We start from the raw sequence: 26,141 nt of genomic DNA, 5'->3' as shown, positions 1-26,141 counted from the left end.
TACTTTTCATCTAAATATTTTCTTCTTGTCTGGGAAAGCTACTGTTTTGGGATGTACTGATAATTCACTCAAATGTTTGATAAATGTAATACAACTATTTGTTTCAAAACCTAAAATTGTTCTCCAGGGTTATCACAGTTTTTTCTCTCATGTTGAAATATTTTTCTTTTTCTTTTTCTTTTTTTTTTTATAAAAGGGATTAAATCAAAGAGTGCTCAATCACTGAGCTATATCCCTATTCCTTTTTTATATTTTATTTAGAGAGAGAGGTTGCCAAATTTCTCAGAGCCTCTCAAAGTTGCTGAGATTGCTTTGACCTCGGGATCCTCCTGCCTCAGCCTCCTGAGCCACTGGGATTACAGCTGTGGGACACCACACCTGACACTAATCTTATAATATTTCCAAATTTGCTACCATGAGCTCATTGTACTCTACATTTCTAGCCCAAGTATGTATTTCTACTTTAATTGGATTATTATGTGCTACAATCATAATTGCCATTTGTTATAAACAAATTGTTATAATCATCAAAATTCAAAATAAATAGTAATACTTCAACAAAATTAGAAGGAAGAAAAATCAGGGGCAAAAATAAATTCTACAAAAGGAATCATTGCATGACTACAACCCCAAAAAGAGAACAGAGCACTCCTAAGATGAAGGTCTCTTTCAGAACGATGAATTTTCTTTCTATCTTTCATCACTGTCTTAGAAAGATCTAGGTAAACACACATAAGATTTCAGAGTGTGTCCTGAAATCAGAAAAGAGTCTACCTAAAGTATAGATACTATCCCTTATGATAGGAAACCTCAGCAATTATATGAATTTGGAACTTTGCACTGAGCCACGTAGAACAAGAAGGTTGAAGAGGCCTGATGAGACCAAAGGATCTAATGAAGGAAACTGCTTGGAAGAGTAATAATCTGCAAAGCTCTGGATCTAAGCTTTGGTTACATAGAAAGGTAGCACTATCAGAGAACTCCACACAAAGGAGGGCAGAGAACTCACAGATCAAAACCAAAAGTGATGCTAGGTATTTTAGAAAGGCAGAGACACAGCAATCAGTAACATCAGAAATAATAAATCTTATACACCTGTCTGTAACCCAAGATGCCCCTCCTCTAAAACAACTGATTCAACTTTAATTAGTGTCTGTATTTACACTGCCTTCTTTCCAGAAGGAACTAATCCACAGAAGCTAAGGTTTTAGCATATTAAGCAAACAATAAAAAGATAATATTCTCTATTTTCTTCTTCCAGGTCAATACAGAACACAATGATATTCATCTCATGTCATTGTAGATCATTTTCTTGTTCCACAAATTCCTCATGACATTTTTCACTTCTGCATTCGTCAGTGTGTAAATCACAGGGTTGAGCAAAGGTGTTCCAATGGTATAAAACACAGCTATCATTTTATCCATGGGGAAAGTGGTTGCAGGTCATGTGTATATAAATATGCAAGGGACAAAGAACAAGATGACCACAATGATGTGAGAGATGCAGGTGGAGAGGGCCTTTCTCCTCCCTTCTGCACTTTGGTTTCTCAGAGAATGCAAGATGATGATGTAGGAGAACATCAGCATGACAAAAATCACTGTACAAATGGCCCTACTGTTGGACACCAGGAGTAGGTTGGTCACATATGTTTCTGTACAAGCAAGCTTCAACAATGACTGCAAGTCACAAAAATAGTGGTCGATAACATTGAGACTACAAAAAGGCAAATGCAAGGTAAGAAAAATCTGAGCTAAAGAATGAACCCCACTCAGACCACAGCCACCAACACACTACAGACTTGGCGGCTCATGATGGTCATGTAATGCAGTGGCTTACAGATGGCCACATAGCAGTTAACGACCATGATGATGAGGCTCTTTCCCATGGCTGAATACTGGCATCTTGGGTTGAGGTGCTTAGAATTAACAGTAAGGCTGTGAGGTCAAATTGAAACTCAGCTAGCATGGGACACATGAGCAAAAATATTTAGTAGACAGTTCAATATTTTTAAATGTATGAATTTAAAGTCAGTACTGAGAAAACTGATTTGGAAACCATTCTTTGTAAATAATATTTTAAATCATAAATTAGATGAAGTGGCTCAAAGGAAGCAGATCAAGAAGTGAGTCAATAATAACATAAAGGGTTACCCCAACATTTTAAAGAATACTTGAAGGAGCTTAGGAGTCACAATCAAAGAGTCATGATAAGATCATGAATATGTATCCTCATGGAACCTGGAGAAATAGACTCCCAGGAGGGAGTAAATGAATTTTCTTCATAACACCACATATGTTCTACTGTGTGAAACACACATGCAAGTCCTGATTGAAGTTGATCAAGACCTAGACAACTTTAAAACAGGACAGTGTTGTGTAATGGCTGGAAACAAGGAAAAAATTCTTATTTTATTCCTTAAATTCCTAAGAAATTTTGCAAAGTATAAATGCATATTGCTCACTCCACCAAATTAACCATAGTATGCATTTATAAACTATGACTTAGAGTAGGAAATTAATAATCAACTGCTAGTAGTGAAAGAACCAATAAAACAAATAAACCAAATTAAAACAAATTTCATGATAGTGTTTAATTATTCCTTCAGAAAAACTACTTCCTTAAAGTAAATGAAATAAATTCTTCTAATTCTTTCCAAACTGCAGAAGTACTAATCTTGAAAACAGCACATGAAGTAAGTACAGGTTTTGGGGACACCTACAAATGTTCCTTTAGAAATTTATTTCAGATATCTGACTTAGAAGCAAAAGGAACAGAATAGGAAAATATAAAATGGGATATTGAAGGTATTAGGTTATTTCTATAATGGAGTATATTTTTCATGATGTACAGTTGAAAGGCAGAATCAATAAGGATAATGAATTCAAATATTGGAACACTTTTGTAGATGCAATCAGTCTGCTTCACAGAGATGGCTAAAGACAAATTGTTAAAATTCATTCAATGAGCCCTGATGTTTTACACCTAATAGAAGTCCAGTATCTTCTTCGATGGATGAAAACTGATTTTCCTCTAAGAAACCACAACTTCTTCATATTCAGTATGTAGGTTTGGGTCCTATTATCTCCCATGGATGGGAATATGACTCCTATGACTCAATCAGAAAACATTTTCCCAGGACTATAAATCCAGTATCAAAGGAGAAGCAAACTCAATACTTGATTTGCTATTAGAAAAGTCAAGAAAGTCATTATTTTCTCCCCCATTAATAGAGCTTCTGAGAGGACAGACCAGGTGAGCAGAAAGGGCTGATCAAATATGGAACCCCAAGAGGAAGCAGAGCAACAAACCATCAGAAGAAACAATGCTAACTTTAAAATGTCTGTAGAAATCAGCCATTTCCAGACTATTTTAACATCTTTACTTCACTTATTTGTTATTGTTGATTTTTGTACATTTATGTAAATAATATAAAGGATATTGTAAACTTGGTGTCCATGCTAAAAACTAAAATATTACCAAAACTTATATCTGCTTTTACTCCTTTTTCTATTCTGCCCCCACTTCATCCTAAAAGTAACCAATATCAGGATGTTAATGCATAATTATCTTGATTCTTACAAATAAACCAAAATGTATATCTTTAGACTTTCATGTAACTTAGAATGTTAACTAATTGAGCATGCAGTATACATAATTTTGGGAATTGCTTTTGTTTCTGCTTTTGGTTTATCATTCAACATTAAGTTGTTAAGTTCTGTGTCAGTTGTTGAATGTAGTTCCAGAATCATTTTCACTGTAGTTGTCTTATGCCATTGTGAGCATGTTAACACGTGTTTATCCAATATCCTGTCAGTGGGTATTTAACACCTATGAACTATAGTTGCAAACATTTTAAACATGAGTGCTAAGAATGTAATTGATGGCTTGCAGGATATGCCAATATTCAGCTTTGCAGAATAATAGACATTTGACATTTCCACAGTGTAGGAAATGTAATCTATGTACCAAAAGTGGAGGGGGAGAGAGAGAGAGAGAGAGAGAGAGAGAGAGAGAGAGAGAGAGAGAGAGAGAGAGAGAGAGAGAGAGAGAGAGAGAGAGAGAGACTGAGAATATTTGTGAAATAGTTTAATAACTTCTGCATTATGAAAAGTTACTAAACTCCTCTCGAAGTTACTAAAACTCCTCTAATTTTTGTTATTTTAATTAGATATATGGATAAATCAGTAATCCACAAAAACCTTGAGCTTATATTTCTTAAGTTAATTTAAATATCAGTTGATATGTATCATATTTAGCAGAAAATATTTGAACACTGAATTAGACTGATGTCCTTTGTGTCATGAAGACTTACAATGATTTATTAAATAAATTGAAATATGTGACCTAGGAAGTTAGATGTAGGGTTTGTGATTATCCTATTATTGACAAGCATATTCATAAGAAATTTCTTTATACTTCTATATGTTTACATTAATAAAAGATGACATGCACATATTATCAGAGACATAACAATGAAGAATCTTAGAATACCATATGACAACATAATATTCTTTCTTTCTTGAGTAGAGCTTAGAATCAAAAGTCTAGCCAAATAGAATTAGTTCTCCCATTTGGAAAATGATAATGAGATGTACTGTCTTTATTGTTTTACTGATTTGTTATGCAATTGAAAAATAACATAGATGAATTTTCAGAACATTGAGTCTTACCTGCTACCTTCTAATAGAAGACTGTATGCAGATATATTTGTCTATAACAACTTAACGTAAATACTCAAAGTGGTTGTCTAATCAAAGATTTATCTTCATACTGTTTCACAATTTAAAAACCTAGATGATGAACTTGCTGATATTTAGAGGCTTGCAGCCATGTTCCAAGTGGTTCTCTAGGGCGTAATTTCCTAGGGATATAAACTATTCTGAGCTGATGACAATGATGCATTCTTTAGATCGTTCCAACTTACAGATCCCTTGAAACCAACTTTGACTGCTGGCCAGAGAAGCTGGTAAGGGAAAGGAGCATTCCCTGAGGTGAATGGCAAGCTGTGGTCAATGGCTCTTTCCAACATGGTCCCTTGGTCTCCAAGGCTGTTGAAATGCTTTAATTATTCAGAATATTTGCTGCCAAAACCATTTCTACACTAACAGGTACTGTTGTTTTTCAATTCCCCAGTGATAACTTCTAGCAGCCAACAGTTTCTGGCAAGAAGCTTTGGAGCTGAATCCTACTAATGAACTATTGAAAATGGGTACTACTAGCAGGCTCCAATTCCCTCAACACAGGAAAAGATTCTCTGAATTCATTAAGTCAGTGACCAGCATGACATTTCTGCCTCCAGTGTCTGGTCTCTTCAAGAACTGTCTCTAGGACCTCTTTCCATTCTTCCTGACCATGAACTCATGCCAATTCTCTGCCTCTCCAAGAGCATCTTCCTGAGATGACTCTCATCCCTTCTCACATCTCCATCTCACTCAAGACTTGCATGTCCCTTGGAATTTTCCATTGTTTATATATACAGCATCAGAGAACACCTTCATAACAAACAGACAATTGTTTCTCAAATTTAAGTTCTTGGTGACAGAATAGGGAAACTCTGAAGTTCAATTTCATCCTTTGTTTCCAAAGTGTCACTTAGACCTCAACATTTGACAGGCCAAAGAGATAAATGCCTACATGATAGTTATTTCTGTTTTCTCTGACATGCAGAAATACAACTGTATAGGTTATCATCATATCTAATCTGCATGATGTCACTCTTATTACTAGTCATTCATGTAAGATGCATTGGCAATACATGAATATTCACTCTCAAATATTGGTAAACATTACAGATATAACTTGCAGAGAATATTTCCCTTGTTTTATTTTTCTGTTTTTGTTTCCTTTTGGATACAAAACATTAACCAGATTGACACTCTTATAATGTGAATAATTACAACATGAACCTCTTTCCTGAAATGCAAAAACAGGTAGGATAGCCACAGCTGCAACTGATGGTACATCACATCAGGACCAAATATTAACAGTATCACTAACAAAATGAAATTGTGCAATCTTTTCTTCCCTCATTTTGTTAAACTTAACACCTAATTGATACAGAATGGAAGCCTGTTTTATCCTTCTGTAACAAACTAATAATATTACCTAGTAGGGCTTTTGTAGTTCTGTCCCATCTGTGTGGGTGCTATAGTTTTGAGCTGGTGACTCCCCAAAAAGTCAGGTATTAAGACTTGGTCTCAATCTGTGGCACTACTAGGAGGTGGCAGAACTTTTAGGAGGTGGAGCCTAGTGGAATAAATTAGGTCAATGGGGATGTGGCCTTCAATGGAGTGTTGGGACTTAGGCCCATTCCTTCCTCTGCTTTCCTTTTGCTTTAAAGATGCCAGACATGAATAGCCCTCCTCTAACACCTGCTCCCACCATGATGTACTGTATCACGACAAGCTCACAGCAACAGGACCAAGAAAACATGGACTAAGACTTTTAAAACTATAAACCAAAACAAACCTCTCCTTTTAAATTATCTCAGGTATTTTGTCAAAGTAATGCAAAGTTGAAAAACAGCATGAATCACTCACACTCTCTCTCTCACACACACACACACACACACACACACACACACACAATCCCCTAAATTTATAAATTTTTGAACTTATATAGAGAATCTTCACCATTAGAAGGAATCTGGAAAAATTATTCCATTGAGATGTTGGAGATATGTTTCCAGGACAGAGCAAGGATGAGAGAGGGGAGAAAGAACATTTAGAAACATGATAATTGATGCGATAACAAAATACATGGTGCTAGGTATTTTATATGGTAAACAAATTTATCAGGAAGTTGAAAGGTTCTTATTGGGTGGCTCTATCTCTTTGGCCTCTGGTGAATGCATCAGGACAGATGGCATCACAATGGCAGAAGCCTATACAGAAGAGATTACATAATGAAACAGGAAAACAGATTCATATATCAGGCTTGTTCTCTTCCTAAGAACCCATTCTTGTGGGATCTAACTTACTCTGTGAAATCAGCATTATCCTTCCAATGGTGATGCCACTATAACCCAAATACCTTGCTCTAGGCATTATCTCTTCAAGGCTTCACTACCTCCCAATACCTCCACAGTGAGGACCTAGTTTCCAGCACATGCACCCGTAGGGGACACACCCAAGCCATATCCAAACCATGTCCTGGATTGGTGTAAATATGCACAATCACTGGGAAGCTGAAAAATAAGCTCTTTATCCCTGAGATCTGTGGATGTTTTAAGTACTAGTTATTACCAACTAATGTTTCCAATATGATTTCTTTGGATTATTTTACAATGGAATATGCTGCAATAAATTGATCTAGGGATTTCAGCTATTGTGGAACTAAAATTCATCAAGGAGTCTGTTCTTGCTGTGTAGCATCAAGGAAAGGTGCTTGCACACCTGAGTACATAGGGAGATGACTGTGATATCAGTGGTATATGGCTGAACCAGCATGGTGTTTCCGGAGTCCATCTGTGAGCACACTGTGTGAAGGGGCAGCCCTCTGGGAACATGAGATGAGAGAGGCACTCATTAGGTCCTAGGAACCCACAATGAAAACACTGTCAGTCTGAAGAGGGCTTTGAACACTCCATCATCCCAGTTGTTAAAGAAAATAAAACCGACTGGTTACTCAGATGTAAGCCAAAACCATTTTGTCTCCAGAGTTGTCATATTGTTTATTTTATTGAAATTATTAAAAAATACAATTTGCTATGTGTTCTTTCATATACATTTTGAGTACTTTCTTGTTGCTGATATTTTCAGATGACCAGTGGATAGTCTGTGTTTTTAATTCATCGCTCCTCAATATTGGGAATTTCTAAATTGTGCTTGAAGGATTCCCAACCTAAATGAAGTAAATACATAAAATTATTAAGGGTCACTTTTGTTAATTTTACAGCTGCTACAAATAGCACCACAAAAAAAAAAAAAAGAAAGAAAGAAAGAAAGAAAGAAAGAAAGAAAGAAAGAAATAGCCTCACCCTTGTTCCCTAGACTCTGCTGTCTGTATTTCCAATTTTAGACTCCCAGGCATCAGCTGAAGGTGGAGAGTCAGGGGATTTTTGACAGTTTGGTTTATGTCATGCACTTGGCATTTTAATTTTTGGCCCTGCCTAACACCAAGGGGGAATTTGGGCTCTCCATTATGTAAGAGTGAGACGAAAAGAGTAAGATTGCAAGTAAAGAATTGTGAGTTTTCATTCAGACAGATTAAAAAAATCTCTCCACTCTATTAAATTTGAAAGAGCAAGAAGAGACAAGAATCCAATTTTTATTTCAATTATGCCTTGCCTATGTAAGATCCAATTACACTTTAAACTCCATAGGACTGGATTCCAATGCTTTAAGGATAAATTGTAAGTCACAAAATAAGGAGAATTGTGAGCATTCATCTGGAGGGAGTGTAAACAAATCTGCCACTTGTGAATAGCACTGAGTGCTTTGATAATGTCCTCCTTGGATGTTGATACTTACTCTGCCTCATCTGTATCACAAGTATTTGGAATATTTGGTGCTATGTTGTGACATTTTTTGTTTGGGAATGGAGATGCTCACGCACATAATAAAGTACATCATATTTTCTTCCATTAACATGTATCAATTATAGGTATTACTTGGTGCCAATGTAACTGAAATAATAAGCTCAGGTACTGAATTTATGAAGTGGGGAGTAATGTACCATACATTATATACCATATATATATATAATCATATGTGTATTTCATATATATATGACTTTTTTCAAATGAAAATAATGGTGTAAAAACATATTTTGCATAAAACTAAAGGCCTTAAAGGTAGGAAACTCTAGACCTAGCTTTTCAATTCCTGCATGTTCCCAGGAAATATAATATCTTTCCTGTCAATGCAACAAAAACTAAAATGAAAGAAGTATACACTATAATACACATAGTATTTATCAAGTGAAGTCATACTTTGCTACACCATAATTTTTCATGGCATTTTTCAGTTCTGCATTCCTCAATGTATAGATCAAAGGATTCAGGAAAAGTGTCCCAATTGTGTAAAGCACATCCACCCTCTTGTCTACTGGAGAGGTGGTTGGTGGACAAGTGTATATAAATATACACAGACCAAAAAATATGACAACAACAATAAAGTGGGAGGTGCATGTGGAAAGGGCTTTTCACCTTTCTTCTGCACTGTGGTTTCTCAGAGAGAATAGGATGACAATACAAGAGATAAATAAGAATGTGAAACTCACCATGCCTATGGCCCCACTATTAAACACTATGAGCATATTGATATCATAAGTGATACAGGCAAGTTTCAACAAAGGTTGCATGTCACAGAAATAGTGATAAATCATATTGGGACCACAGAAGAGTAATTGCAAAGCCAGGAAAATCTGTGCTGAATAATGAATTGAAGATCCCACCCAGACCAGAATCACCAATACACCACAGACTCGATGGCTTATGATGGTTGTGTATTGCAGGGGCTAACAAATGGCCACATAGTGATAAAAAAATCATGAGAATGAGCACAATTATTGCCATGCACTCAAAAAAGTGAACCACAAAGGTTTGGGTCATGTACTCTTTGTAAGAAATGGTCTCTTCTGAGAAAGGATATCCACAATCAGTCTGGGGGCTGTGGTTGTTGAAGCAAGCATCAGCAAAGGACAGGTAGAAAAGGAAAAAGTACATTGTACTCCCAAGGGTCTGACTTGTTTTAATGGTCACCACTAAAACACTGTTTCTCAGCAGAGTTGTGAGGTAAAGAATCAAGAAGATCCCAAATATTGCCTTCTGCTTGCCAGTGTCTTGTGTTAGCCCAAACACACTGAATTCAGTCATGCTGCCCTTATGTATCACAATGTCAGTGGCTATGAACAGCCTGTAGTTGATAAATGTTTTGCCTGCAGATAAGAGAAATTATATCTTGAGGAGATTGTCGACTGACATCTGAATTCCTGGGTTCTGTTCCATGCTGTGCTATCTCTAACTGCCTTTGGGGTGAACCAAAATCCCCTATGAATCTTCATAAGCAGATATCCAGACTTCTGCAACATTTAGATATTGGCTCAGAAATCAGCCAGACTGAATCAAAGCTTTAGGATTTATGGACTAAAAATAAATATAGGTCCTTTGGATATTTTATTCCTACCTACATTGAGAACTGCAGAACTTCTTCTTTCCTTGTTCTTAAATGCTTTGAAACCTAGTTCTAGTGTATCAAAATGGAATGCAAATATTTACTTTATGCTTTCTGAGCTTTCAGAAGAATTTTAAAGTGTTAAAAAAGGGTTACACCCACACATATGCACACATAAGCACATATATATCATGTAGTAACAAATTTTATCTCTGCACTCTGAAATTTGAAACAAAGGACAGTATTCTGTAGTTATTCAGGAAGGGGGTTGCACTGAGGGTGAAGACGGCGAAGTCTTCCAATAAACACAGACATCCAGAGACCAGGCTCGGAAGGCACAGATCTAATTTTACTTATGATTGTACAAGACATATATAGGCACATTATCCCATGAGGTTTAGATGCTTGTTAAATCATAGCAGAACCAACCTATACTTAAGCTGTACATCGTGCTAATGTACATAAACCAAGTATCCTTAAGTGATTCTGTCTGGCAACAAGTTTGAGGCAAAGGTCTCTGGGGAAGGGCAAGCAAGCTCCAGCACACAGCATGAGGCAAGGCAGTAGGGAAACTCACACCACAGCTTGTTGTGATGCCTGCTGAGCAGGGCTTTCCATAGCTCAGCCTCAGTAACTGCAAAGGCCTACAATCCATGGTGAGTCTTTACCATTTCCTCAGTTTTACCATCCAGACTGTTAGGTTTATTTAAACCATGGTGTCAGCGACTGCTGTCAAATGAGCTTGAGGAATGTTCCCTACAGTATTCCAATATAAGGAGGCACTAATACTGTTGGTAAATTCCATCTGATAAGAATTCTTTCAGTTCACTCATTCACTCCATGAACTCTGGCCCCTTAAGTATCTTGGATGAAATTTGCTTTACAAAGAATGTTGACAACCATTTACCTATGTCCCTTGTGTGTAATACATCAGTTCACTAATCGTCATAATATAACAAGGTCTGGACGATTCCTTGAGGCCAACATAATTGAAGGAGACTAAATTTTTCTCTTTCTCTACATAAACATTTTCCATTAGAATATTGAACTTCTTGGTCTGTAAATTGGACATGGAATAGAATTTCTAATGTACTTACAACTTAAGCAGTGTGCTTTAAATATGTCTCATATATGTCCTGAATGCCCCAGAATACTTCTGAAAACATCATTTGTAATTTTTTTATATCCATAATTCCAACCTATATTTTTTGATTTTTCTATTTCATGTCCTTATTCATATCATGTATAGTTTATTTGATTGAAATTATCATATCCTGCCATTTTAAATTATTATTTTGATAAGAATTGCTAATAACAAATTGTTATTTGTTTTTTATTTTATTTTATTTTTTATTATTTTTATTTAGCTTTAATTTTTTACAGACTGCATTTTAATTCATTGTACACAAATGGGGTACACAATTTCATTTCTATGGTTGTACACAATGCAGATTCATACCATTCGTGTAATCATACATGTACATAGGACTATGATGTCTGTCTCATTCCACCATTTTTCATACTCCCCTTCCTCTCATTTTCTTCTACATATTCTGAAGTTCTCCCATTATTTAATAACTATTTTTTGTTTTATTTCTCAGATTAATTGTTAATTTAATAGTGTGATAGCATATCAATCTTTAGAAAGAGAAAACAAGAAAAACCATCTTCTCCTAGTACAAGCTCCTATTCCATAGATTCAACAGTAAAGAATTCAAAATTATGTGAGAAGATGATCTGTAACTTTCAATGAAGAAAGTCATATTCAGCCTGAGATGCAAACATTGAAAACCAGGGTTAGAAGTGGGTTAGCTCAGCGGCCTGGCATGGTCTGAAGTCAAACTGCCTAATCTGAAGTCCCAGGCACTGCCCAAGAGTGGCCTGACATTTAGCAAGTGCCTTGATATAGACATAAGTAATAAGATAATCTACCTTTAATTGTTGCTGTGAAGTTTAAATACATCTGTATGCCATGCAGACAATGTGGCTCTGGACTACGTGCCATTGGAGTAGTCTCATTGAGACTTTTAACCCAATGTTCAAAATCAATTCCAACTGTTCTTCTACTCATAATGCAGCTGCACAACAGTTTTAAAACTGGAACATATTGTGTTGAGTGACTAGAATTTTGCCAATATTATGGATCACACCTTTTTTTCTCACTGTAATCAGAAGATAGAAATGACAGTTCCTAATATCTTAAATAATATAAAAAATAAAATGAATAAAACAACATCACATTTTGAATGTACAAGGCCCAAGCAGAGAGGAAAATAGAAATCTAATAAGGCTTTGGTTATAAAAAGAGTTGGGATCCAAAGACACAAAAATCAAAGAAGTGAGAACATAAAGGATCAGAAAAATGAAGGTGCATTTTATTTATTTATTTTTAAAATTTTTTTAAATTAAAAATCATAAATTTACATAGGGCAATGTTGATTGATGCATTCTGTTATTTTTTTCCCTTCCCCCCCTCCCACCCCTCTTTTCCCTCTATACAGTCCTTTCTTCCTCCATTCTTACCATCCTCCTTATACCTAACCCTAAACCTAACCCTGACCCTAACATTAACCCCTCCTACCCACCCCTTATATGCCCTCATCCGCTTATCAGTGAGATCATTCGTCTTTAGTATTTTGAGATTGGCTTATCTCACTTAGCATGATATCCTTCAATTTCATCCATTTGCCCTCAAATGCCATAATTTTGTCATTCTTCATGGCGGAATAATATTCCATTGTATATATATGCCACAGTTTCTTTACCATTTATCAACTGAAGGGCATCTAGGTTGGTTTCACAATCTGGCTATTGTGAATTGAGCAGCTATGAACATGGATGTGGCTGTATCTCTGTAGTATACTGATTTTAAGTCCTTTGGGTATAGGCCAGGAGTGGGATAGCTGGGTCAAATTGTGGTTCCATTGCAAGCTTTCTGAGGAATCTCCATCCTGCTTTCCAGAGTGGCTGCACTAATTTGCAACCCCACCAGCAATGTATGAGTGTACCGTTTTCCCCACATCCTCGCCAACACATATTGTTGCTTGTGTTCTTGATAATCGCCATTCTAATTGGGGTGAGATGGAATCTTAGGGTAGTTTTGATTTGCATTTCTCTTATTACTAGAGATGTTGTTTTTCATATATCTGTTGATTGCTTGTACATCTTCTTCTGTGAAGTGTCTGTTCATTTCCTTAGCCCATTTGTTGATTGGATTATTTGTATTCTTGGTGTAGAGTTTTTTGAGTTCTTTAAATGTTCTGGAAGTTAGCGCTCTATCTGAAGTATGAGTGGCAAAGATATTCTCCCACTCTGTAGGCTCTCTCTTCACATTACTGATAGTTTCCTTTGCTGAGAGAAAGCTTTTTAGTTTGAATCATCCCAGTTGTTGATTCTTCCTTTTATTTCTTGTGCTATGGGAGTCCTGTTAAGGAAGTCTGATCCTAAGCCAACAAGTTGAAGGTTTGGATCTACTTTTTCTTCTATAAGATGCAGGGTCTCTGGTCTGATTCCGAGGTCCTTGATCCATTTTGAGTTGAGTTTTGTGCAGGGTGAGAGATAGGGGTTTAATTTCATTTTGTTGCATATGGATTTCCAATTCTCCCAGCACCATTTGTTGAAGAGGCTATCTTTTCTCCATTGCATATTTTTGGCCCCTTTGTCTAGTATGAGAAAATTGTATTTATTTGGGTTTGTGTCCATGTCCTCTATTCTGTACCATTGATCTACCTGTCTATTTTGGTACCAATACCATGCCGTTTTTGTTACTATTGCTTTGTAATAGAGTTGAAGATTTGGTATTGCGATACCCCCTGCTTTGCTCTTTCTACTGAGGATTGCTTTAGCTATTCTGGGCTTTTTATTCTCCCAGATGAATTTCATAATTGCTTGCTCTATTTCTGTAAGGTACATCATTGGGATTTTAATTGGAATTGCATTGAATCTGTATAGCACTTTTGGTAGTATGGCCATTTTGACAATATTAATTCTTCCTATCCATGAACATGGGAGATCTTTCCATGTTCTAAGGTTTTCTTTAATTTCTTTCTTTAGTGTTCTGTAGTTCTCATTGTAGAGGTCTTTCACCTCTTTTGTGAGATTGATTCCCAAGTATTTTATTTTTTTGATGCTATTGTGAATGGCGTAGTTTTAATAATTTCTCTTTCTGAACATTCATCACTTACGTATAAAAATGCATTGGATTTATGAGCATTGATCTTGTATCCTGCTACTTTACTGAATTCACTTATGAGTTCTAAGAGTTTTCTGGTGGAATTTCCAGGTTCCTCTAAATATATAATCATGTCATCAGCAAACAGGGATAGTTTGAGTTCCTCTTTTCCAATTCGTATCCCTTTAATTTCTTTGGTTTGTCTAATTGCTCTGGCTAGAGTCTCAAGAACAATGTTGAATAGAAGTGGTGAAAGAGGGCATCCCTGCCTTGTTCCAGTTTTTAGGGGGAATGCTTTCAGTTTTTCACGATTTAGAATGATATTGGCCATGGGCTTAGTGTAGATGGCCTTCCCAATGTTAAGGAATGATCCCACTATCCCAATTTTTTCTAGTGTTTTGAGCATGAAGGGCTGCTGTATTTTATCGAATGCTTTTTCTGCATCTATTGAAATAATCATGTAATTCTTAACTTTTAGTCTGTTGATATGGTGAATGACATTTATTGATTTCCAGATGTTTAACCAACCTTGCATCGCTGGGATAAAACACACTTGATTGTGGTGCACTATCTTTTTAATATATTTTTGTATATGATTTGCTAAAACTGTGTTGAGAATTTTTGCGTCGATATTCATTGAGGATATTGGTCTGAAAATATCTTTCCTCAATGTGTCTCTGTCTGGTTTAGGTATCAGGGTGATATCAGCTTCATAGAATGAGTTTGGGAGGGTTCCCTCCTCTTCTATTTTATGGAATACTTTGAGAAGTTTTGGAATGAGCTCTTCTTTAAAGGTTTTGTAGAACTCGGCTGAGAACACATGTGGTCCCGGACTTTTCTTTGTTGGTAGGCTTTTGATGACCTCTTCTACTTCATTGCTTGAAATTGATTCATTTAAGTTGTGTATGTCCTCCTCGTTCAGTTTAGGTAATTCATATGTCTCTAGAAACTTGTTGATGTCTTTGAGGTTTTCTGTTTTGTTGGAGTATAGATTTTCAATATAGCTTCTGATTATGTTTTGTATTTCACTCATGTCTGTTGTGATATTTCCTTGTTCATTCTGAATTTTAGTAATTTGAGTTTTCTCCCTCTTTCTCTTTGTTGGTGTGGCTAAAGGTTTATCAATTTTGTTTATTTTTTCAAAGAACCCACTATTTATTTTGTTAATTTTCCGATTGTTTCTTTTGTTTCAATTTCGTTGAATTTGGCTCTGATTTTAACTATTTCCTGTCTTCTACTACTTTTGGTGCTGGTCTGCTCTTCTTTTTCTAGGGGTTTGAGCTATAATGTTAAGTTGTTTATTTGTTGATTTCTACTTCTTTTGTTGAATGTGCCCCATGAAATAAATCTTCCTCTAAGTACTGCTTTCATAGTGTCTCAGAGATTTTGATATGATGTGTCTTTGTTCTCATTTACTTCTAAGAATTTTTTAATTTCCCTCCTGATGTCTTTTGTTATCCATTCATCATATAACAGTGTATTATTTAATCTCCAAGTATTGGAGAAGTTTCTGTTTTTTATTGTCATTTATTTCTAATTTCAATCCATTATGATCTGATAGAGTACAAGTTAGTATCTCTATCTTCTTGTATTTGCTAAAAGTACATTTGTGGCATAAGCATGGTCTATTTTAGAGAAGGATCCATGTGCTGCTGAGAAGAAAGTGTATTTGTTCTTTGATGGATGGTATATTCCATATAAGTCGGTTAAGTCTAAATTGTTGATTGTGTTATTGAGATCTATGGTTTCTTTATTCAATTTTTGTTTGGATGATCTGTCCAGCAGTGAGAGAGGTGTGTTAAAATCACCTAGTACTATTGTGTTGTGGTCTATTTGATTTCTGGAATTGAGAAGGATTTGTTTGACGTACATGGATGACCCAATGTTCGGGGCATACATATTTATGATTGTTATGTCTTGCTGATTTATGCTTCCCTTAAGCAGTATGTAATGTCCTTCTTTATCCCTTCTGACTAGTTTTGGCTTGAAGTCCACATTATCTGAAATGAGGATGGATACTCCAGCTTTTTTGCTGTGTCTGTGTGCATGGTATGTTTTTTCCCATCCTTTCACCTTTAGTCTATGGATATCTCTTTCTATGAGATTGGTCTCTTGCAGGCAGCATATTGTTGGATTTTTTTTAATCCAATCTGCCAGTCTATGACTTTTGATTGATGAGTTCAGGCCATTAACATTCACGGTTATTATTGTGATATGATTTGTATTCCTAGTCATTGGACTCATTTTTGTTTTTTGACATGATTTGGTTTCTCCTTTATTTGGCTATTCCTTTAGGCTAGTTCCTCCCGTTGCTGATTTACATCATTGTTTTTCATCTCTTCCTCATGGAATATTTTGCTGAGAATGTTCTGTAATGCTGGCTTTCTTTTGGTAAATTCCTTTAGCTTTTGTTTATCATGGAAGGATCTTATCTCATCGTCAAATCTGAATGTAAGTTTTACTGGGTATAAAATTCTTGGTTGGCATCCATTTTCTTTCAGGGCTTGAAAAATGTTGTTCCAGGCCCTTCTAGCTTTTAGGGACTGGATTGAAAAATCTGCTGATATTCTTATTGGTTTCCCCCTGAATGTAATCTGATTCTTTTCTCTCATGGCCTTTAAAATTCTGTCTTTATTTTGTATGTTTGGTATTTTCATAATAATGTGCCTTGGTGTAGGTGTGTTGTAATTTTCCATATTTGGAGTCCTATAAGCCTCTTGCACTTGGTTTTCCATTTCATTCTTCAGATTTGGAAAATTTTCTGATATTATTTCATTGAATAGATTGTTCATTCCTTTGGTTTGTTTCTCTAAGCCTTCCTCAATCCCAATAATTCTTAAATTTGGCCTCTTCATGATATCCCATAATTCTTGTATATTCTGTTCATGATTTCTTACCATCTTTTCTGTTTGGTCAACCTTGTTTTCAAGATTAAATATTTTGTCTTCAATATCTGAGGTTCTGTCTTCCAGGTGATCTATCCTATTGGTTATGCTTTCTATGGAGTTTTTAACTTGGTTTATTGTTTCCTTCATTTCAAGGATTTCTGTTCGTTTTTTTTTTTTTTTCTGTATCTCTAACTCTTTATTGAAATGTTCTTTTGCTTCCCTTATTTGCTGTTTTAACTGTTGATTGGTGTGTTCATTTAATGCCTGCATTTGTTCTTTCATCTCCTCGTTTGCTTCCCTGATTGTTTTAATTATGTACATTCTGAACTCCCTTTAGGACATTTCTTCTGCTGTGCTGTCATTGGGTTTTATTGATATAGTATCTAGGTTTGTTTGGGACATTTTTTTCCCTTGTTTTCTCATATTGGTCAGATGTCAGTGGGACTCTGTGATATTGTAGATTTCATCTATTGGCTTATAGTGTCCCTGTAGATTTCCAGTGTATCACCTACCAGCTTTCAGTAGCCTGAAGTCTTGGATTAACTTGGTAATGTAGTGCTTCTGAAGAACGCTGCCCCTAACCCGCTACTGGTTCCAGGGAGAGAGACCTGGAGAGGTCTCTTGCTGCCCAGCCCTGGTCCCAGAGGCTGGTTGCAGGTCGGAGGTCTCCGCTGGCTTGGGGACTTGTGGCTGGCTCTGCCTCGAGAGGCTCTCACTGGGTGGTCTGCCTGGAGAAGCTAGCGTAGAGAGGCACTTCCCGCCTGAGGGGGCTGGGCTGCTTGGGGAAGTCCCTGGCGTCCTGTGCTGGACACTGAAGCAACCTGCTGTCCGGCAGGAGCTGGCAGCGGGGCAGGCCGGAGTTGGCCGCGCTGTTTCTGTACAGAAAGACTCTCACTGGGGGGCCTGCTCCATGAGGCTGGAGAATTTGTCCCTGTGGGAGGAGCCCACTGCCAGAGTGCACAGAGCTGCCTGGGGGATACTCTATCTGCCCTGTCATACTCTAATAAGCCACTTGAATCAGGGCCTGCCGCCTAGCTGAGCTTCACTGGGTGGGGGAGACTCACCCTGTGGTTCTATTTTAGTCTGAGTCTCTCAATGCCTCCCCTTCTTGAATCCTGGGTTCTGGAGGAACTGGAGATGTAGTCACCCTCTAGTCCGCCATCTTCGATCCGAAGGTGCATTTTAATGGAAATGAGAAGGAAAGTATTTTCTAGGCAATTAGAGCAATGTGAAATTTCTAGTTAGCCCAAGTCCAAACATATCATAGATAAGCTTGGAAAAGTAAATTGTCCTCCAGCAAAGCACCCTGAAACCAGGTTATAATGTTTGGACACCTATTCATTGGCAAAGTATAAAACTTGGAGGCACAAAGTATGTAAGATCAGTTTTTCTTTTAAGATTATTCATCACCTAAGAATAAAAATTACTCCAAATAATTTACCTGAATTTTTCTATTAGTTGTTGTTGCTAAAGTTTGTATGATTGGATATAAAGTCATCTCTGCTGAATGTCTACCTCCTTTAAGATACTACAATCCTACTGAAGACATCTGATTTTCTTGTCCCTGAACTTAGAAACTCAGTGCAAAACATACAAGTATATTTAGCATGTTCCCCATAAACTAAAGACAGTCCTGAAGGCATTTCAAATACAACATATCCTGGCCTCAGACTTATCAACTCCTTTCCTTGAGGCAGTTCAGAAGTACCCACTCTCAACCATTTTCTGTGAATAATAACAATATTAAATATATTTCCTCAGCTTTAACAAAACCATTCTTATATTTCCAAAACATAGACCATAATCCCATTTGCACAGTATTTAGTACTCATTAAATTCTAAATAAAATATTTCACATAAGTTAGTGGAATAAAAATAATATCACACTTTGGGTAACATACTTAGGCAAGTTTACATTGTGAGAATTATTATATTTTAGAACTTTAGTCCTAGATTTAATGCATGCCAATATCATCAATGGTCGGTTATAGAATTCTTTATATGGATCATCCAGTCATTCACTGTGATCCTAGTCTATATCTCCAGCAGGGAAGAAGGACCCAATTTTGGTGTTCCCTCTTCTCATTCCTCCCATCTCTTTCTCCTTTTGCCTCCTTTCTATTTCTTGGAGTGGAAAAGTGGGCACTTTAGAAATAGGATGATTGACAAATACAAATAAAACTATTACTGTAGTTTCCAATTCTATGGTTGATACACTCACCTTGGCTTTCAAAACCCTTTCCAAGCTCTGCCATCTTACTGTCCACTGGTCCTCCCAGTGTTCTGCTTATCAGTGCTCCAGTCACACATGACACTTTCTGAATAGTCTCATTCCCTGAATGTTGCATATCTTACAGTCAGATGGCATTTCCTCTGCTCTAAACTCTCTCCATTCCATCAGTGTGTGTGTGTGTGTGTGTGTGTGTGTGTGTGTGTTGAGATGCACATTTCCTCAATCTACACTATGTCTTTTACTTCAATATCCTTTGTTCATTTTATCTGATATCCTGTAAGAAGAGTTGCCTTGTTGTTCTGTGTGCACTTCAGTGTATGATGGAGATAGAATTGAGCAGAGATCAGGCAGAGAAAATCCAGGTCCAGAACCCAAGACTGTGTGCTCCATGGAATTTCTCTCTAATACTCCATTCCCAATTCCATGCAAAGAATCACACTCCAACCATCCACGTGAAACCAAAATAAATTCAAGAAACCATAAACAGGAAATGAAGGAAACCACCCATATACTCAGATATGTTCTATCAAATTGACAGGATCTTTAGAGATCAGCATTTTAGATGTGTATTTGCAAAATAAAAGTAAGGAAGGGGTAGGAATTTAAGCGAAGGATGTGAGGAGTAAATCCAAAGTGGGGAACACATATTTTGAATGAGAATTACAGAAGAAAGAATTATCAGGGGATGGAACAGGGGAAACCCTATTGTGCAAGAATAAGTAAAGAAGCATGATAAAGATAAAGAGTATTTTCTTCTAAGATTTCACTGAAGAGTTTTACTTCTCTCTCCTCCACTCATGACACAATTCCACACCTCAATCTTCTAACAGGATATATAAAGCAAGGGAGACGTTAGATAAAATACCAAAATGCACATCCTCTATATAAGGACACTCAGTGTCATTAGCATCAATGCAAACTGACTGCATATGATTAGTGTCATCCCTATCCTTGTCCTGATGTCAGACTCTGCAAATAAATTACTTTGAAAGTATTGAATAGTACGCCACTGCTCCCTTCACTGTGTCCCCTTTTTAGATTGCAATTGGGCTTTAGATACTATTTCATAAATTTAAGCTGGAAATATTGGATCTTTTCATCATTGGAGAAATATATCCCTGGAAGTTTACTCTTCTCAGGAGACAAAATGTGAGAATAGCAACTGCCTTAAAACCTTAAAATGTGAGAATAGCAACTCCCTTCTCCTTAAGAAGGGAGAAAATTTGTGTCCCTTCAAATTCCTCCCAAACTCCTAGAGCCTCTGTAGCATACCTTCCTCTGAGAGATGCCCTGCATGAGTGCAGGTTCCAGATTCTTCACCTCCTGTTTGTGCCCAGAATCAGCAACTCCTCCTAGGGAAAAATCAGTCACTTGCTTTCTGTTCCAGAATTAAAATCAATTTATTAAAATTGTTGTCTCTCTAGAGCTTTGCCCTTCAGTTTTGTTTTCCTTAGTGAACTGCCAGGACCCACACGGGTAATTTATCTATTGTCTGTAGGTTTTCTAGCTGTTAATAACTAGAAAAAATGTGGCCACAAGTTATTGCACCACAAGTTGCAAAAGTTCACTTATATATTAGGTTATTATCAATTTAACAAGTATTTGTCAAACATTCACTATGTGCCAGGCACTATATTACATATTAGGGGCAGGCAATTTAATATACTAAAGATTAAGAAAAAAAAAAAAAAGAAATCCCAACATTTTTATAAATAACATTCTTGTGCATGAATAATAAATTATATAACATGGTAGATGATAATAACGAAAACGTGTCATAAAGTGCATAACATTAGCATTTCTATAAGATGAAAAATTCATTATTAAGGAGACACTTTTGAATTATAATCCAAGGGAAGTGAAGGATCAAACAATGCAGATATCTGGAGTCGAAATAATTGAGGCAGAAAACAACCATTCAAAGTCACTAAGGCAGAAGCTTTTAAAGTTGACTTGTATGTTGTGATGGGGTTAAATAATATAGTTAGCGGCACTAGTACCAAGAAGCAGAAAGTAACTGAGATGTGGTTGAAAATTAATGGATATGGAATTTGATGTTTATGGCAAGGTCTTAGTTTTTGACTCTGGAAGTAAGGAGCTGAGATAGGTTAAAGGACAAAATTATTTGAAAGAACATGGTCCACTGTTCCACATAGGAGCCATTACATTGGAAAGACCTTCTCTGTGATATTAAAATAACTGTGAGGCAGAACAAGAGCATGTTGAATAATGGTGAGCAGAGAGCCAACACCTTCAAGGTTCAATGACCCTGGAAGCCCTTGATGACTTTTCTAAGGAAGAGTGGAGTGCAGCATAATCAGATGGAGAGGAAAAACTAACTGGAGAAGGGTGTGTGCTAGAAGTGGTAGTTAAAAGTAATCACAAAATCTCACCTGTAAGATGTTGGCATGAGACCTGTGAGAGAGAAAACCCTTTTCATTTAAGTAGAAACACAATGCCAGGAGAACCAGGGAGGCAAGAAAACAAATGTTCACACACAAAAAAATTGAAAATGTAGGATATTTTTCCCATTGTCGACCTGAGATCTAAAACTCTAATGAAAGTGGCTTTTAAGGAATGAGAGTTATGATTTTTAAAAGGGGGGGGGTTGTATTGCTGTAGGAGATTTAAAACATGAATTTGAAATAATCTCTTAAAAAGGGCAGTCCCTTGATGGGGAGACATTCATGTGGTTTCTTCAGATCCTGGACTTGCTATTGGGCTTTTAGAAAAAGCATAATTCACTAGAATGTTAGCTAGGAACACACAATTTTGTCAATGCTTTCTAGAATAGCTCTTGAAAATAATGAGTCAACAAAATTGAATTAAATTTTTAATGAAACCATTTCTTGACTGCTTCTGGTACCAGGTGCCTGTGGCAGACTGCTACTTGTCTACTGAAAGAAAATCACCCTTTTCAGTAACAAAGGGTATCAGCATTCATGCCACTATAGGGTGTCTACATTCCTCAGACCTACTTTGCACATAGGGATAGCTCTGTAGTGGAGGTTTCATCAATTGGATATAAGAAGAAAAGATATGTGTACTTCCTGGCTGAAATTTAAAATGTTAGATGTGTCTTCCTCAGATTTATCTTGGCTTCTGGACAGATGGTGTCAAAATACAGTGCTCTGTTAATGCTTCTCAATGTGCAAAGAACACCTGAGACATTTAGTGCTAAACTCAAATTATGCTTCATCAGTTCTAGTGTAGGCTTGGGATTCTGAGTTTTTAATGAGCTCCAGGAAATGCTAGTGGTTCTAGCTATGGTTATAATTTGAACAAGAAGGCACAGCTTCACTGGTGATCAAACAAAAGATTGAGAGGAATCTGGGTCCACAAAGGAAGAGGAGAAAATGCTTTGCCAAGTTGGACCATTTACATGGGACTAGTACATCAAAAATAATAAACTTCTTACTTTTTAAAGCACTAGGTCATTGCAAGTCTCTTTGATAGAAGTTGATGCTTACTCTAAGTAGTTAAAAAACTCAAAATATGCATTAGACTCTTCCTCTATTTAAAAAGTAACTCTAGTACTGTGCAGGTACCTGGATCACTGATACGGTCTTTCACAGGCAGATGATATTCCTTCCAATACATTTTCAATTATTTTTTGATTAAGAACACGGTTTGATTACCCATGAGAATTTGTAATGTTGGAGTCTGAAACTATTCAAAAGATATATACAAAAAGAAAAGTTAAGAAACATCCTCCAGATTCAGTTTGGGTGAATCATAGGTCTCTACAAACCTGTCCATGTCTTTAAGATTTTGCAGTTTGTTGGAGTATAGATTTTCAAAAATAGCTTCTAATTATATTTTATATTTCAAAAATGTCTGTCATATTTTCTTTTTCATCACCAATATTAGTAATTAGAGTTTTCTCTCTCCTTCTCTTTGTTAATGGGTCTCCTATACTAAAGAACCATAGTTACAAAAACAGCACCAAAAAAGACTGGTAGATCAATGGTACAGAATAGAGGACACAAATACAAATCCACACAAATACAGTCATCTCATATTAGACAAAGGTGCCAAAAACGTACAATGGAGAAAAGATAGCCTCTTCAACAAATGATTCTGGCAAAACTGGAAATCCATATGCAGAATAATGAAACTAAACCGTTATCTCTCACCCTGCCCAAAAGTCAACTCAAAATGGATCAATTAGACCAGAGACCCTGTACCTAAAAGAAGACAAAGTAGGTCCAAATCTTCATCACATTGGTTTAGGACCAGACTTCTTTAACATAACTCCAAAAGTTCAAGAATAAAAGCAGGAATCAATAAGTGGGATAGATTCAAACTAAAAAGTTTTTTCTCAGCAAAGGAAACAATCAACAATGTGAAGAGAGAGACTATAGAGTAGGAGAAAATCTTTGCTACACACACTTCAGATAGAGCACTAATCTCCAGAATCTATAAAGAACTTAAATAACGTTACTCCAAGAATACAAATAACACAATCAATAAATGGACTAAGGAAATGAACAGACACTTCACAGAAGATCTGTAAGCAATCAACAGATATAGGAAAAAATGTTCAACATCTCTAGTAATAAGAGAAATACAAGTCAAAACTACCCTAAGATTTCATCGCACCCAATTAGAATGTCTATTATCAAGAGTACAAGCTACAATAGGTGTTGAAGAGGATGGGGAAAAAAGGTACACTCATACATTGCTGGTGGGGTTGCAAATTGGTGCAGCCACTGTGGAAAGCAGTATGGAGATTCCTTAGAAAATTTGGAATGGAACCACCATTTGATCCAGCTATACCAGTCTTTTGCCTATACCCTAAGGATTTAAAATCAGCATACCAGAGTAACACAGTGACATCAATGTTCATAGCTGCTCTACTCACAATAGCTAGATTGTTGAACCAACCTCGAAGCCCTTCAATAGATGAATGGATAAAGAAACTGTGAGATATATATATATATATATATATGAATATTACTCATAAATAAAATAAAATTATGGCATTTGCAGGTAAATGAATGGAGTTGGAGAATATCATGCTAAGTGAAATAAGTCAATCAAAAAAAAAAAACAAAGGTCGAATGATTTCTCTAATAAGTTGATGCTGACACATAACGGGGGGTGGGGGAGAGGCAAGAATGGAGGAAGGATGGACTCTATAGAGGAAAATGAGGACTGGTGAGGGGGTGGTGGCAAAGAAAAGATAATAGAATGGGACAAACATCATTATCCTATGTACATGTATGATTACACAAATGGTGTGACTCTATTTGGTGTACAATCAGAGAAAAGAAAGCTGTACCCCATTTGTGTACAATGAATCAAAATTAAAAATAAAATAAAATAAGATAAAATAAAAGAGAACATTTGTAAAAACTAAATATTAACCTAGGTACACTAGATCGCAATTATGAACTTGAAAAAATTGTATTTTAAAAGTCTTTCTGGCCTTATCCTGATGTGCTCTCATTCATCAGTGATGAAAAGAATTAAGAGAATATAGACAAAGGTTATACCATATCCCTCCCTGAAGGAGTTTCCCAAAGAGACAGCAAGGGATCCTGCTTCCAATGATCTTCTTGGGAGAGACCCCTCAGTTTGAGTTTTTGTTCTGAACTGATTTCTCTGGTCTCTTAGATAGCAACCATCCAAATTTTATCCTGGTATTTTGGTGGACCAACTCCAATAGTTGGGAGTTCCTGCTGGCAGCAATTTACATTTTAATGCAAACTTTAGTGAATATGGTTAAAAACCTTTTTAACCTTTTTTTTTTTTTTTTTCAAACTTGAATATAAGACATTTGATCGGCATGTCCAGACTGCCCAAAGACTATTTGGTTGTCCCCTGAGAGACCTTTCCAATTCAAAAGTTGGCCATTCTTTGCAGAATTTAGAGAGAGAAAAGATGTCATACTAGGTCCTGTAGTCAGCAGCCCTTCTCTGGAATCCCTGGAAATTGCTCAATATGCATTGAAGGGAAGTACTTGATGAACATGAGAGAGACTGACCCATGTCCACACTCAAGGGCAACAAAACACAGAAAAAGATGAAAAACCACAGAACAAGTAAGGCACCAAAGACAATGATGAGACACTCCAGATTCCTGACCTGAGGGCCTGGGCAACGTCTTGACAGTCCCGAACTTGGGAGGTAATGCTGCCTCCAGCCTTCCTCAGAGTCCCCAGATACAGATCAGCTAGAAACAGACTTACCAGAGTCCCCAGGGGGTGCAGAAACAGGCAACTCTCAGAGAATTTAGTTCAGTCCTGGGGCGGGGCTCCAGAGTCATGCAGCATGGGGTTGAAGAATGTCTCTCAGAGGGCTTCCCCTAGGAGCAATGGTGCAGCCTCTCCAATCCACAGGAGTGTCTAGGTCAGTGGTGAGCAGTGGCTATCTACCAGGCAGCGAGGATCTCACTGGGGCCTCCAAATGTTGTGAGGCACAATGTAAGAACAGAACGATCACCACCAAGAATTTTGACCACCAAGAAGTCAAAATTTGAGAGTCTTTATTAGCTGGCTGGCTGAATATCTCACACAATGCCCCAAAATTGCTCTTGGAAGAACAACTCCAACCATAGGTTTGCAGAGGTTTTTATACCATAAGTCAGTACATCAATCATAAGTGTCTGTTCCTATGTTTTAAAATTACAAACTAACATCATGATATGTAAAATCATTAGCAGAAGGGGGAAGAGGGTCAAAATGACCTTACTTAGGTACAAATTCAAAATGGTTACTAACATCTAGACA

At 36.7% G+C, this 26,141-nt stretch overlaps 2 pseudogenes across 2 annotated transcripts in view; both read right to left on the bottom strand.

Annotated features, from left to right (window-relative positions):
• Window positions 1–1,125: 1,125 nt before the first annotated feature.
• Window positions 1,126–26,141, bottom strand: part of LOC306639797 (olfactory receptor 4C11-like) — a 337,410-nt pseudogene continuing 312,394 nt past the window's right edge. The window contains exon 3 of the transcript in view: window positions 1,126–1,877. The product of the transcript in view is annotated as an olfactory receptor 4C11-like (transcript). The remainder of the gene's footprint in view (window positions 1,878–26,141) is intronic.
• On the bottom strand, window positions 9,081–9,818 carry LOC306638492 (olfactory receptor 4C11-like; annotated as a pseudogene). The gene has a single exon. The product of its transcript is annotated as an olfactory receptor 4C11-like (transcript).

The sequence above is a fragment of the Sciurus vulgaris genome (assembly GCF_902686455.1).
Source record: "Sciurus vulgaris genome assembly, chromosome: 11".
Classification (NCBI taxonomy): Eukaryota; Metazoa; Chordata; class Mammalia; order Rodentia; family Sciuridae; genus Sciurus; species Sciurus vulgaris.
Note: the sequence above shows the minus strand (reverse complement) of the source record. Positions and strands in the feature narration are given on the sequence as shown.